Source organism: Hypomesus nipponensis, chromosome 11 (genome assembly GCF_054491055.1).
Source record: "Hypomesus nipponensis isolate SF chromosome 11, ASM5449105v1, whole genome shotgun sequence".
Classification (NCBI taxonomy): domain Eukaryota; kingdom Metazoa; phylum Chordata; class Actinopteri; order Osmeriformes; family Osmeridae; genus Hypomesus; species Hypomesus nipponensis.
This window is the reverse complement of record NC_140371.1, coordinates 22,840,589-22,852,289: the sequence shown is the minus strand read 5'-3', so window position 1 is coordinate 22,852,289 and position 11,701 is coordinate 22,840,589. Positions and strand designations below refer to the sequence as shown.

The 11,701-nt window shown below is 43.2% G+C and overlaps 1 long non-coding RNA gene across 1 annotated transcript in view; it reads right to left on the bottom strand.

Moving 5' to 3' along the window:
• Window positions 1-983: 983 nt before the first annotated feature.
• Window positions 984-11,701, bottom strand: part of LOC146268676 (uncharacterized) — a 38,555-nt gene continuing 27,837 nt past the window's right edge. The window contains exons 2-3 of the long non-coding RNA XR_014724691.1: window positions 1,761-1,851; window positions 984-1,544 (exon numbers count right to left, since the gene is read on the bottom strand). This is a non-coding gene — a long non-coding RNA (uncharacterized LOC146268676). The remainder of the gene's footprint in view (window positions 1,545-1,760; window positions 1,852-11,701) is intronic.

Here is an 11,701-nt window from a genome sequence, read left to right as displayed (position 1 = left end):
CCTGGTGATTGGGGAGGGAGGGAGGCCTGGTGATGGGGGAGGGAGGGAGGCCTGGTGATGGGGGAGGGAGGCCTGGTGATTGGGGAGGGAGGCCTGGTGATTGGGGAGGGAGGCCTGGCCTACACAGTGTTCATCCTGGAAACTGAAGTTGGCCTGCAAATGACAAGCATTTTTCGTATTTTATCATTTGGGTCTTAATGTCTAAACTTAACTGTACCATTCAGTTTACAGTACGTGCCTAAACAAACTTCTTTGTCACATTTGAATCCCACGACACATGATTGTCCTGGATGAAGTCTATGGAAAGAATGAGCTAATCCAGTAAACAGCACTACTGTAGGAACACACAAAGCCTTAGGGTTTTTGCCTGGGAAGACAATATGATATGAAATATGATATATGAATATGATATGAAAAGATGCCGCTTGTACATCCCACCACGTGCTCAACAAATGTTGTGTTTTTCCTGCATCTGTGCCGCATGTGAAATGTGGGCCCAGTGGTTTGGACAGAAGATCTCGGCTGGAATAGACAATTTAAAAGCATTCATAAGGCCACACAAAATATGTGATTGGTGACATAATGTCATGATCAGATAGTGTTTTATTGTCTGCAATAAAATGTTATTACAGCTTGCAGATTTTTTTTTACGACGTTGGTACACTTATCTGACACTTAAAGAATTAGCAGATGGAGAGGTACTATTAAAACTCACTCCAGATCTGGATGATTTACCATGTGTTATATTCCCTCATTCTCCTGGCTTGGTTAGACCTTCCCAAGGTTGCCCCGTAAAACAAACCCACAGTTAGACAACATGTCAGAACAACCACTCTGAAGACATGGCAGCCAAAAAACACTCTTTATTTTTACATTTCAAATTGTCATTATTATGACATTTAAATGTATTATTATTATTATTATTATGTAATCTACATGTATTACTCTTTTTTAATTGACGTTTATTACTTTATTTGATTTTTAACAGCCCATTCCCATGAACATGTTAACATCCTGAGGGGTCAGTTGTTAAGAAAACTCCCAAACACTAATTAAGATCATAAAATAAAATGTCTGTATAATATATATAATTCTATCATAGTTTAATGTGGTAATATCTCCTCCCTCGACAGAACTACCATGCTGAAAGCATCAACACAGCCACAGTGATGCCATCTCTCCAAAGTTTTTTTTTTGGAGCACTTTCTTAAAATTCCCTTTGTGCTCTCAGTAAACAAGCCTTTATCTGCAAAGTGTCTGTGAGGGAGCAGGGTTGAGGGCTCTACAGAGAAGTGGGCTTTTCATGGCAACTTTTCTATCAAATGACTAACTACAGTGTGACTCATCACTAACAGCGTGAGAGCTTAGTACGGCAGCCAGCCCAAAGGGAATGATCGTCTCTCCTCAAAGGAAGGTCAAAGCGCCCTTCGAGCAGCAGCACCAAGAGCCCTGAATCACTCCTCAGAGCAGACACACGGCAGAGACAGATTGGACCGTTGTCAGCAGGACAAGCTACAGGTACAGGTGAGAGGAATTCTCACAGTCTGTGAAAGGCATTAGATTCAATGATAAATAAATTGAATATGTGTGGGGTTGAAATACTGTACATGATATAAACTGGTGGGTTGTGCAGTGTGAAACAGCTGTGTTATGGACGGTCCTCTGGTATACAGGATCAGACACACTGCTTTAAGGCTCATGATAAACCTGAACAACCCCCCACACACACTCCCCTCCCATCCTCTCTCCCTTCTGTGTACCTCTGCCTCTCTCTCTGCCTCTCTCTCTCTCTGCCTCTCTCCCGGCTGGTCCCTCATGGGGATGTCATCTCTTCCTAGCTGGCTCCAAATTCTGTGACAGAGATTCTATGATTAGGATTTTCTACATTACATGACACATGCAAAGTACCTACTTTCCATGTTGTTGTTCTGGCTTGCATTCACGTGAATTTTCTCAGACAGGAAATTATTTTTCAGATTATGGTGACACCACATGAATGCAGTATCATTTAACTAGCGATCGTGTGCACCAGAGGGCAAATATTTCAATCGACAGTTTAGGCTTGTACTGTAAGTGGCACTGAAGTGATGTACCGAAATCTGCGCTGTGATTTGGTCCAGTACACACCGGTCATATAGGTAATGGTGCCATATTAGCACTGGGTTTTGTTACCCAATATTGACAGAGGGAATTCTACAAGCAAGATATCTAGACCCTCAGGGCTTAACAAGAGCATGGATCCTTTACAATCTCTACAGTCACATGTGATTTACAACATGATTTATGACTTCAACATTTCTCATCTACCTCTGGTGTTTATATCTATGCATGGTTTTGTGATGCGCTGGTGGAAGAGGTAATGATAGTGGAACAAACCCATCCTCCACACTTTTGAGTGATTAACGATTGCTGTCATGAAACACTGCAACTTCACCGGGGCTTTGATTCAGGTGCCGGTTCTAGAAGCATTTGCAGGTTCTCAAGAGGGTGAGACGTGTTTCCCAGAAGGTTCTCAAGAGGGTGAGACGTGTTTCCCAGAAGGTTCTCAAGAGGGTGAGACGTGTTTCCCAGAAGGTTCTCAAGAGGGTGAGACGTGTTTCCCAGAAGGTTCTCAAGAGGGTGAGACGTGTTTCCCAGATCTGTCCTCAGCTCCACTGGTGTGTGAGCAATCTCTCCTTAAATACATTCAAATACTTTCAAATACAATGATGAGTGCCCATGTTCTGTCTGAACTGGACCACTGCATATCCCATGGTTCAGACGGGATCAGGCCTCCCTCCTAACTCCACACCCACATCTCTGACATGAGCGACCCAACATGGTCCTGATTGTGTTCCTGCCTCAGGACATCAGCTCCGCACCTGCCTCAGGACCTCAGCTCCTCACCTGCCTCAGGACCTCAGCTCCTCACCTTGCTCTCCTTACGGCCACGAAGCAGAGCAGGGCAGGTACACACGCACAGACCGGAGTCCTGGCTGGTTAGAAACTACTCTCAGAAATTGTCTGACTCCCCTGCGAGGGCAGTCTGGGAAACATGCCATCCAAAATGTGCATATCATGTGAATCCCACCTTGGCAGGAAGTAAACCTGTCTGCTGTTCAGAAGCACAGATCATGTTTGGTAGCAGAAGCTTGCATCATCACAGTGACAGGGCCAATGAGGCCACTGTCTGATCTGACAAGTATGTACTTTGATTCCTGCATGTCTAATGTTCTTGATGTCTTTAAAATGTGATCCACGGCTTGTGAAATCCTTCATATCAACTGTCACAGGCCTGTCCTTAGTCATTCACATTGTACAGTGAATGTCACATCATGTTGTGCTCGCTGCTGACACTTTGACAAAGGCATCACTGTATAGACATCTCTCTGAGTACTTCATATATTTTTGCTATCTTTATTTATGATTATGGGGTCTATCAGCAATGCATTTCCTAAAAACGGACTCCTCGCCAGGGGCCTTGCTGATGTTTATTTCTGAGTTAATAACCAGACCTTGCTGCTATGTGTTCCATAAATCAAGTGTGGGGGTTGCCGGGTGGGGGGTGGGGCGGACCATGGGGGCGGGGGGGCAGGGGGGCTCAGGGAGTGCTGGGTGGGGGGTGGGGCGGACCATGGGGGCGGGGGGCAGGGGGGCTGCACAAACAGAAGAACAACGCCTGCAAGCTCCTCACCAGCTTATCCAAACAAGACTCTGCTTGTGTTGTTGTGTTTACATCTCTGCTTCTGGTGTTGGGGGCACAGCGCCCCGGGGTACACAGGTGTGAGGAGAAAACTAAACCCATCCTCCCTCAGGACCAGACAACTACAGCAGAGGGAGACCAGGACAAACCAGAGGGTTGAGCAGTGAGGTTGGTCTGGTGATAAATTATTGATCATCCTGCTGATGTATTGAAACATCCCTAAGACTTTAATGTTGGTTCATCCTGAGTTCGCTTTAATGGTATATTTTATGCAAATCCAGTAAAGACCACTTCTCTTCGCCACGCCAGAGGAGAGATCTGTCGCTGCACTACAGTTTAACCTTCTCCCAGGCATCCTGAATGAATCTGTATTCTGGTCAGGAAATGCTGGAGGATTACAACCTGTGGTCACACGTTACTTGTTTCCAAGGTAACACCCCATATGGAGCTCCAGCAAGCACCTTCACAGGGAGCTGCCCTCTCCTCCTCCCCCAGCTAGGCTGCCTACCTCTGGGGGCAGGACCCAGACAGACTCCCTGGTTCTCCCTGGCCCTGGAGCCCCCAGAGCGCATGCCTCCCGTTATGTGGCTGTTTAAGGATGGGGAGCTTTTATGCCCCCATTCATTCCCCTGTGGGTAATCGATGGTAGACTCAGGGTTACAGCTAATATGATTTATGTGTTCTATTTCCGCTGTTATGCTTCATGTACAAATTGTCTTTGGTGATGTAAATTCCCCCATCTTTTAGCGACTTGCTGACACCGAATCCAGACCGCAAAACGGATGCAATTAATTCATGTTTGTGTCCAAGGGTTATTTTGGCAAAAGACATCTGCAAATCATGCCAAGCTTGATGTTGAACTGTTTTTTGTTAAACCGCCCTCATTCATACACCCTCACCCCTTCGTCTACTCATCCCTTCCCATACTCATCCATTCATCTACTCATCCTCTGCCCAGGTTACCGGACCATGTATGTCATGTTCTTCCTCTCCATGTGTTTTCACATCACCTGGTCCTAAAACTCTAACCTCCCCTGGCAGGAAGAACCCAAACATGGAACACGTGTTCATGGGAGTCAGGTGGCTGAGAGGTTAGGGAGTCGGGCTAGTAATCTGACGGTTGCCAGTTTGATTCCGGGCCGTGTCAAATGACAATGTGTCCTTGGGCAAGGCACTTCACCCTTCTTGCCTCGGGGGAATGTCCCTGTATATTTACTGTAAGTCCCTCTGGATAAGAGCGTCTGCTAAATGACTCAATTTAAAATGTTCTATCCAAGCCATGTGACAATATCAGCACTTAGATTTAATGGGCAGGTATTGTCATATGAGTCTACTGTGGCATCACACTGAACAATTAATCATGCAAAAACCTTGACTCTTAAATAAACCATCTGCAATCTAGACACAAAGGAAATCAAATCAGCCTATTGGTGCAGTTATGCATTTATAATGATATTACTACCTGCAGCACTGTGGGGGCTGAAACTGATGTGTGCATCAGTGAGCATGAATATTCATTATTTCAGAAGGAGCGGGGAAACTATGTGATAAACAAATAAGCTGTGTTTGGGAGGCTAGAAGTGTGATTTCTGTATATTACACTGGGAGTACTTGAAGGGTTAAAAACGGTAACACTTTACAATAAGGGTGCATGAATTATCATTCATTAATGCATTAACTAATGCATGAATCATCATCAGTTAATACATAACTCAGAAAGTACTTAATGATGCACTGATCATGAACACATCATTTGGTAATAGGGAGTCACATATGATTTAATATTAATTAAATCTGGAATCATGTATAAATTCCTATTGACATTAACACATTAACTGATAGCTGAGTTAACTACTTTAGTTAACCGTGCAAACTATGGCTGTTAGTTAACTGTGTGAACCAAAACCTTGAGTTAACAGGGTAATTCATGTGTTAATTTCTACAATGGCGGTATCCATGGATTGTGACGGTAATTAATCATTTGTTAATAGTAATGTGCCTCCTCAAGTAAAGTCACAACATGAGTTGAACATTCATTAATCATTAACTAATTATTCACTCGACAAATACTTACTGTCTTTTCAGAGAGACAACTTTTAAATAAACTCTATTATGAGTTGGAATCCTGCATTAAAGTCAAAATAACTTTTTGACGAATGGATGACTACCATGCCGTTTGCAAAACGTTTTATTTCATTCGAACAACACGTGCAAGGCCACCTTTCTAAGAGGAAGTCCACTCAAAGTATCGATCAGATCTTCCAAATGGCTGGCTGCAACAGATCCTTGATTTTGGACCGATTCATGATGGTGAACTCCTATGTTAAGCAGTGGCGATTTCTTCAAGACTGAAAAGGAAGCTCAGCTTCCCTTAAAATATCTAAAAATGTATGGTAAAATATTTACTATAGTGTTAAAATTTTAAATGTGTTAGAACACGTTCATCTCGAAGATGAACTAGTTCAAAATCAGCTGCGTATAGTAGCAGGTCGACTAACTAATTTCCTTCTCATACATTCCCGTAGCGTCACAGTGCATTTCCCTGTTGAAGCCCAGCTTCGATGGACATCATGAAGCTTCTCTGAAGATATTTTTCAGTGTTTCAAAACTATACGCTCATTGGATAAACGCTGCGATTCTGTCCCGCCATGGACGCTCAGCGTCTCTGGAGGTGAATAGAGGAGTGGGCTGGCCTGGCGCTGGGCTTCTGCGTGATGATTGGAGGGTGTGTCGAAAGACTGCATCTCCTTTTGATTGACAGCTATGTTGTACTATAAAAAGTCGCCGAACCTACGAAGGGTGAAATTCAGTCCCATCGCAGATTTTTAAACTGTAGTAGAGACAAACTGCTGCAACCTATTTCTGTTTTTTTTTGCTTGGCGAAGTTGCTAGCCAAATTCATTTTAGTATATACTGTTTTTGATCATTTCGATAATCACCTCGGCGTCTCTAAATAGATAGGTTAGAGCCTGTCAGCTGGCTGACTAGCTAGCTAGTCTAGGTCTAACTATAATGGGTGAAAAAGCATTGTTAAGTTTGTATGAGTGAGGTCAGTCAGCTCCACGTAGTTTGCCTTTACCATTCAAATGCTTAATTATTCTCTGTTAGCTTTCACCCTTTCCAAGTTGATGTATAATGCTGAGCTTAGGGGATAGTGGAAAGTTAACATTCGAAGATAGAAGTTCACCGGCATGAATCGGTCCAGAATCCAGGATCTGTTGCAGCCAGGCATTTTCTACAGAAGATCTGGTCGATATTTCGAGTGGACTTCTTCTTAGAAAGGTGGCCTTGCACGTGTTGTTCAAGTGAAATAAAACGTTTTGCAAACGGCATGGTAGTCATCAATTCGTCAAAAAGTTATTTTGACAATTTTGTAATGCAGGATTTCAACTCATAATAGAGTTTATTTAAAAGTTGTCTCTCTGAAAAGACAGTAAGTATTTGTCGAGTGAATAATTAGTTAATGATTAATGAATGTTCAACTCATGTTGTGTCTTTACTTGAGGAGGCACATTACTATTAACAAATGATTAATTACCGTCTCAATCCATGGATACCGCCATTGTAGAAATTAACACATGAATTACCCTGTTAACTCAAGGTTTTGGTTCACACAGTTAACTAACAGCCATAGTTTGCACGGTTAACTAAAGTAGTTAACTCAGCTATCAGTTAATGTGTTAATGTCAATAGGAATTTATACATGATTCCAGATTTAATTAATAGTAAATCATATGTGACTCCCTATTACCAAATGATGTGTTCATGATCAGTGCATCATTAAGTACTTTCTGAGTTATGTATTAACTGATGATGATTCATGCATTAGTTAATGTATTAATGAATGATAATTTATGCACCCTTATTGTAAAGTGTTACCAAAAAAACTAACCGTCCCAAAGTGAACTTGACCTGTCCCAAAATGTAAATTCTTGTGTTTTTGCATTTTGACATTCTGACATGGGTCTAGGTTTTTTGCAACACTATTTAAGTAATCTATACGGTCGTGGGAATACAGAATATAATACAAAATGTTCTTGCTTGTTTCATGGTGGGACGAACACAATTATTTGTGTAGCTGTAGTAAAAAAAGTTTCTCAGGGTTTAAAGTTTTAAAAAAAGTTTTAAAAAGTTTTTGAAGAAAGGTTTCTAAATGATTGAAAAAGGTTTAAAAGAAAAAAAGGTTTTGAAGGTTTTAAAAATATTTTGGATATTTATTTATTTTAAATATTTTTTTTATATATATATAAAAAAAATATATATATATATTTAAGATAAAAATATAAATTTCCAATGGTTTGAAAAAAAAAATCCCCAAAAAGTTTCTAAAGGTTTGAAAAATATTTGCTATTTATTTTCAAAAATAGGTTTGCATCATTCATGAGTACTTGATGAGGATTCTACTAAACTATACTGTACTCTGCTCTGTTTAAGGCTTCTTCTTTCATCGTCAGGACGACGGGAGCCCTTTGGGGAGGCCCTTGTATTGTCATCATCAAACTAACTGTGTGTTTTAAAGCCAGTTTCTGATGTCACTGTCTCGTACAACAGTTTGTGCAGACTGTGGAAATAGGACTTCTAGGTGCAGCAGACACAGACTCCTCTGAGAGTTCACCTAAACATGCTCCACATTGTGACAGAGTGCGAAAGAAAAAGCTTTTACAACAGTGCAGGGGCATAGCCAGAAAACCTTTTTTTGGGCAGGCTTAGAAAAATATGGATCGGAATCTTTCTTTTCAGTTTTTTTTACTTGCTTACTCTGCAATGTGCACCCGGTGCAACATTTTTCAGAGATATTTTTGTTTTTGGGTAGGAATTAGAACAAATTTGGTAGGCCTATGCCTACCCAGGCCTACCCGTGGCTACGCCCCTGCAACAGTGTGAGAACTGTTTAGAAAACATATTCAGACAGTTTGGCTTTAAAGTCTGGATTTATTCTAGCTGGAGAAAACTAATATATTTTTGTTTGGTCTGACAATGCAGAAGCTAAAGTTTCAGGTGTTTCAATTGCATTCAGTAATATCTTTCCTAATAAAATGAGAATTTCTCAAGCTGTTATGCCTGGTTACCAAGGCAACCTTCTCAGTATTTATTTCACCCTTCTGAGAGAACATGCTGTAATATCTTAGTAAAGCCTGAGATTTTGAAACACAAAATTTATCTCCACTTTTTTCTCCAAAAACTGAGACATGGCAAGTCTCTTTGCTTATCATTTCAGCCCAAGGCAAAGAGATAAGGGAGGAAAAGAGACAGACAGGGAGAGAGAGAGACTGGGAGGGAGAGAGACAGACAGACAGGGAGAGAGACAGGGAGGGAGAGAGACAGACAGACAGGGAGAGAGACAGGGAGGGAGAGAGACAGACAGGGAGGGAGAGAAACAGGGAGGGAGAGAGACACGGAGGGAGACAGACAGACAGGGAGGAAGGGAGACAGGGAGAGAGAGACAGACAGGGAGAGAGACAGGGAGGGAGGGAGGGAGAGAGGGAGGGAGGGAGACAGACAGAGAAGCAGGGAGGGAGAGAGACAGGGAGGGAGATACTGCGTGTGTGCCCCTCAGTCACTTGAAGGGAGCAAAGCTCTCTCTACAGTTGCGTCATGGGGGCGCGGGGCTGGGGGGGGGCTGGGGGGCTGGGGGCGAGGGGCTGGGGGCTGGGGCTCTCAGGCTGCCTTCTCCCAGCAGTGATGCAGTGTCCCTGTCCAAGAGCCAAGGGCAGACTTTGTAGGAGAGGAGTGGAGGAGAGGAGGGGGAGGAGAAGAGTGGAGGAGAAGAGGGGAGGAGAAGAGGGGAGGAGAAGAGGGGAGGAGGGGGAGGAGGAGGGGGAGGAGAGGAGGGGAGGAGGGTGAGGAGGAGGGGGAGAGGAGGGGAGGAGAAGAGGGGAGGAGAAGAGGGGAGGAGAAGAGGGGAGGAGGGGGAGGAGGAGGGGGAGGAGAGGAGGGGAGGAGGGTGAGGAGGAGGGGGAGAGGAGGGGAGGAGGGTGAGGAGGGGAGGAGGGTGAGGAGAGCAGAGATCGTTGTGTGAGTGTCCTTTGACAGTGGGTGTTATAAGCAAGAAGCAAGGTCACAATAGTCTTTGTGGTGCATAATACAGAACTATTGTTCACATCACACTGATGCACAGTTATAAAACAAGACATTCCTGCATCATATCTGTAAAGCTGTATCATGCAGTGTGTGATCAGGTAGCATTAACAGACATGTAGTTGTTACCTCATAGCAAGAAGATCCTGGGATTGATTAGTGGCTGGGGCTCCTGAGTGATGTTAGGTGCATGTTCTGGTGCATGTTCTGGTACTCGGGGAAGGATAACGGGATGGGAACATGCAGGAGAAACGTCAGTGTGTGTGCTTTCCCAGTGTCGCGGCTTCTAGCATGTGTGTCACGGCTGCGGAAAAAAGAAATGCTTCTTCTTCGAATACGCGTATAATCCCTCACACACTATTTGAAAAAAGCCAATAATTTCCTAGTGACAATAAATCTAAGTATATTTCTTCCTTTTCCTGAATTATATATGCATAGTGTCATGATGACAAGACTGCAGTACTGAAGATCTATACATTAATGTATGCACTCTGATTATAATTTAATTCCATCTCAGGCTTGGGTAAGCTTAGCTTTTTAATAGAGAGGTTACCGTATCTTGGAATCTACGGTATACCATGAAAGGTATGTAAATGAAGACATGAATAATGAAGGAGTAGACATGGTGTGGGTGGAATTACTGATAGGGGTTAGTCAGATGCTCAGCTTTTGGGAATTTCTGGAAACAGGAACGTGACTCCAGCGCCGAGGTTCCTCATCCTAACTTCCTCTCTTCAAAGGGGCACAGTGAGGTTGTTCTTCCTCTCTTCAAAGGGGCACAGTGAGGTTGTTCTTCCTCTCTTCAAAGGGGCACAGTGAGGTTGTTCTTCCTCTCTTCAAAGGGACACAGTGAGGTTGTTCTTCCTCTCTTCAAAGGGGCACGGTGAGGTTGTTCTTCCTCTCTTCAAAGGGGCACAGTGAGGTTGTTCTTCCTCTCTTCAAAGGGGCACAGTGAGGTTGTTCTTCCTCTCTTCAAAGGGGCACAGTGAGGTTGTTCTTCCTCTCTTCAAAGGGACACAGTGAGGTTGTTCTTCCTCTCTTCAAAGGGACACAGTGAGGTTGTTCTTCCTCTCTTCAAAGGGGCACAGTGAGGTTGTTCTTCCTCTCTTCAAAGGGGCACAGTGAGGTTGTTCTTCCTCTCTTCAAAGGGACACAGTGAGGTTGTTCTTCCTCTCTTCAAAGGGGCACAGTGAGGTTGTTCTTCCTCTCTTCAAAGGGGCACAGTGAGGTTGTTCTTCCTCTCTTTAAAGAGGCACAGTGAGGTTGTTCTTCCTCTCTTCAAAGGGACACAGTGAGGTTGTTCTTCCTCTCTTCAAAGGGGCACAGTGAGGTTGTTCTTCCTCTCTTCAAAGGGGCACAGTGAGGTTGTTCTTCCTCTCTTCAAAGGGACACAGTGAGGTTGTTCTTCCTCTCTTTAATGAGGCACAGTGAGGTTGTTCAAATGTTTTACATTAACCATTCAGTTTTCCTTTCTGAGGAATGTACTGTAGTAGAAAGATGCAGATATTTTTCACAATCTAGGGGCACGTAAATTAATCTGTGTTGGCTCAGGTTATGGGCTCAGTGCCTTCAAAACTCCTCAACTTTGAGTCCAATGGTGAAAGATCATTCAACCAAGCTGTTCATCACCGTACTGTAGCTGTAGCAAGACAGAAACATGCATGTACCTCTGTAACAGTCCCAATGCGGGACAAGCTTGTTCTCCGTCTTTGGCGTATTAATACTTGTAGTGATCCATATTCTCACTGAACATTTATAATCAATATATAGTTATAGGAGGTATTTATAATCAACATATAGTTATAAGAGGTACAAAAATGGTTTAATCAGATAAATATGATTTATCATGTCAGTGCAAAATACGATCTATAAATATTTCCTGGGGCAACAGACAATAAAATTCCAATATCATGAAAGCCAGAGAAGTGTGAGTCCACACAG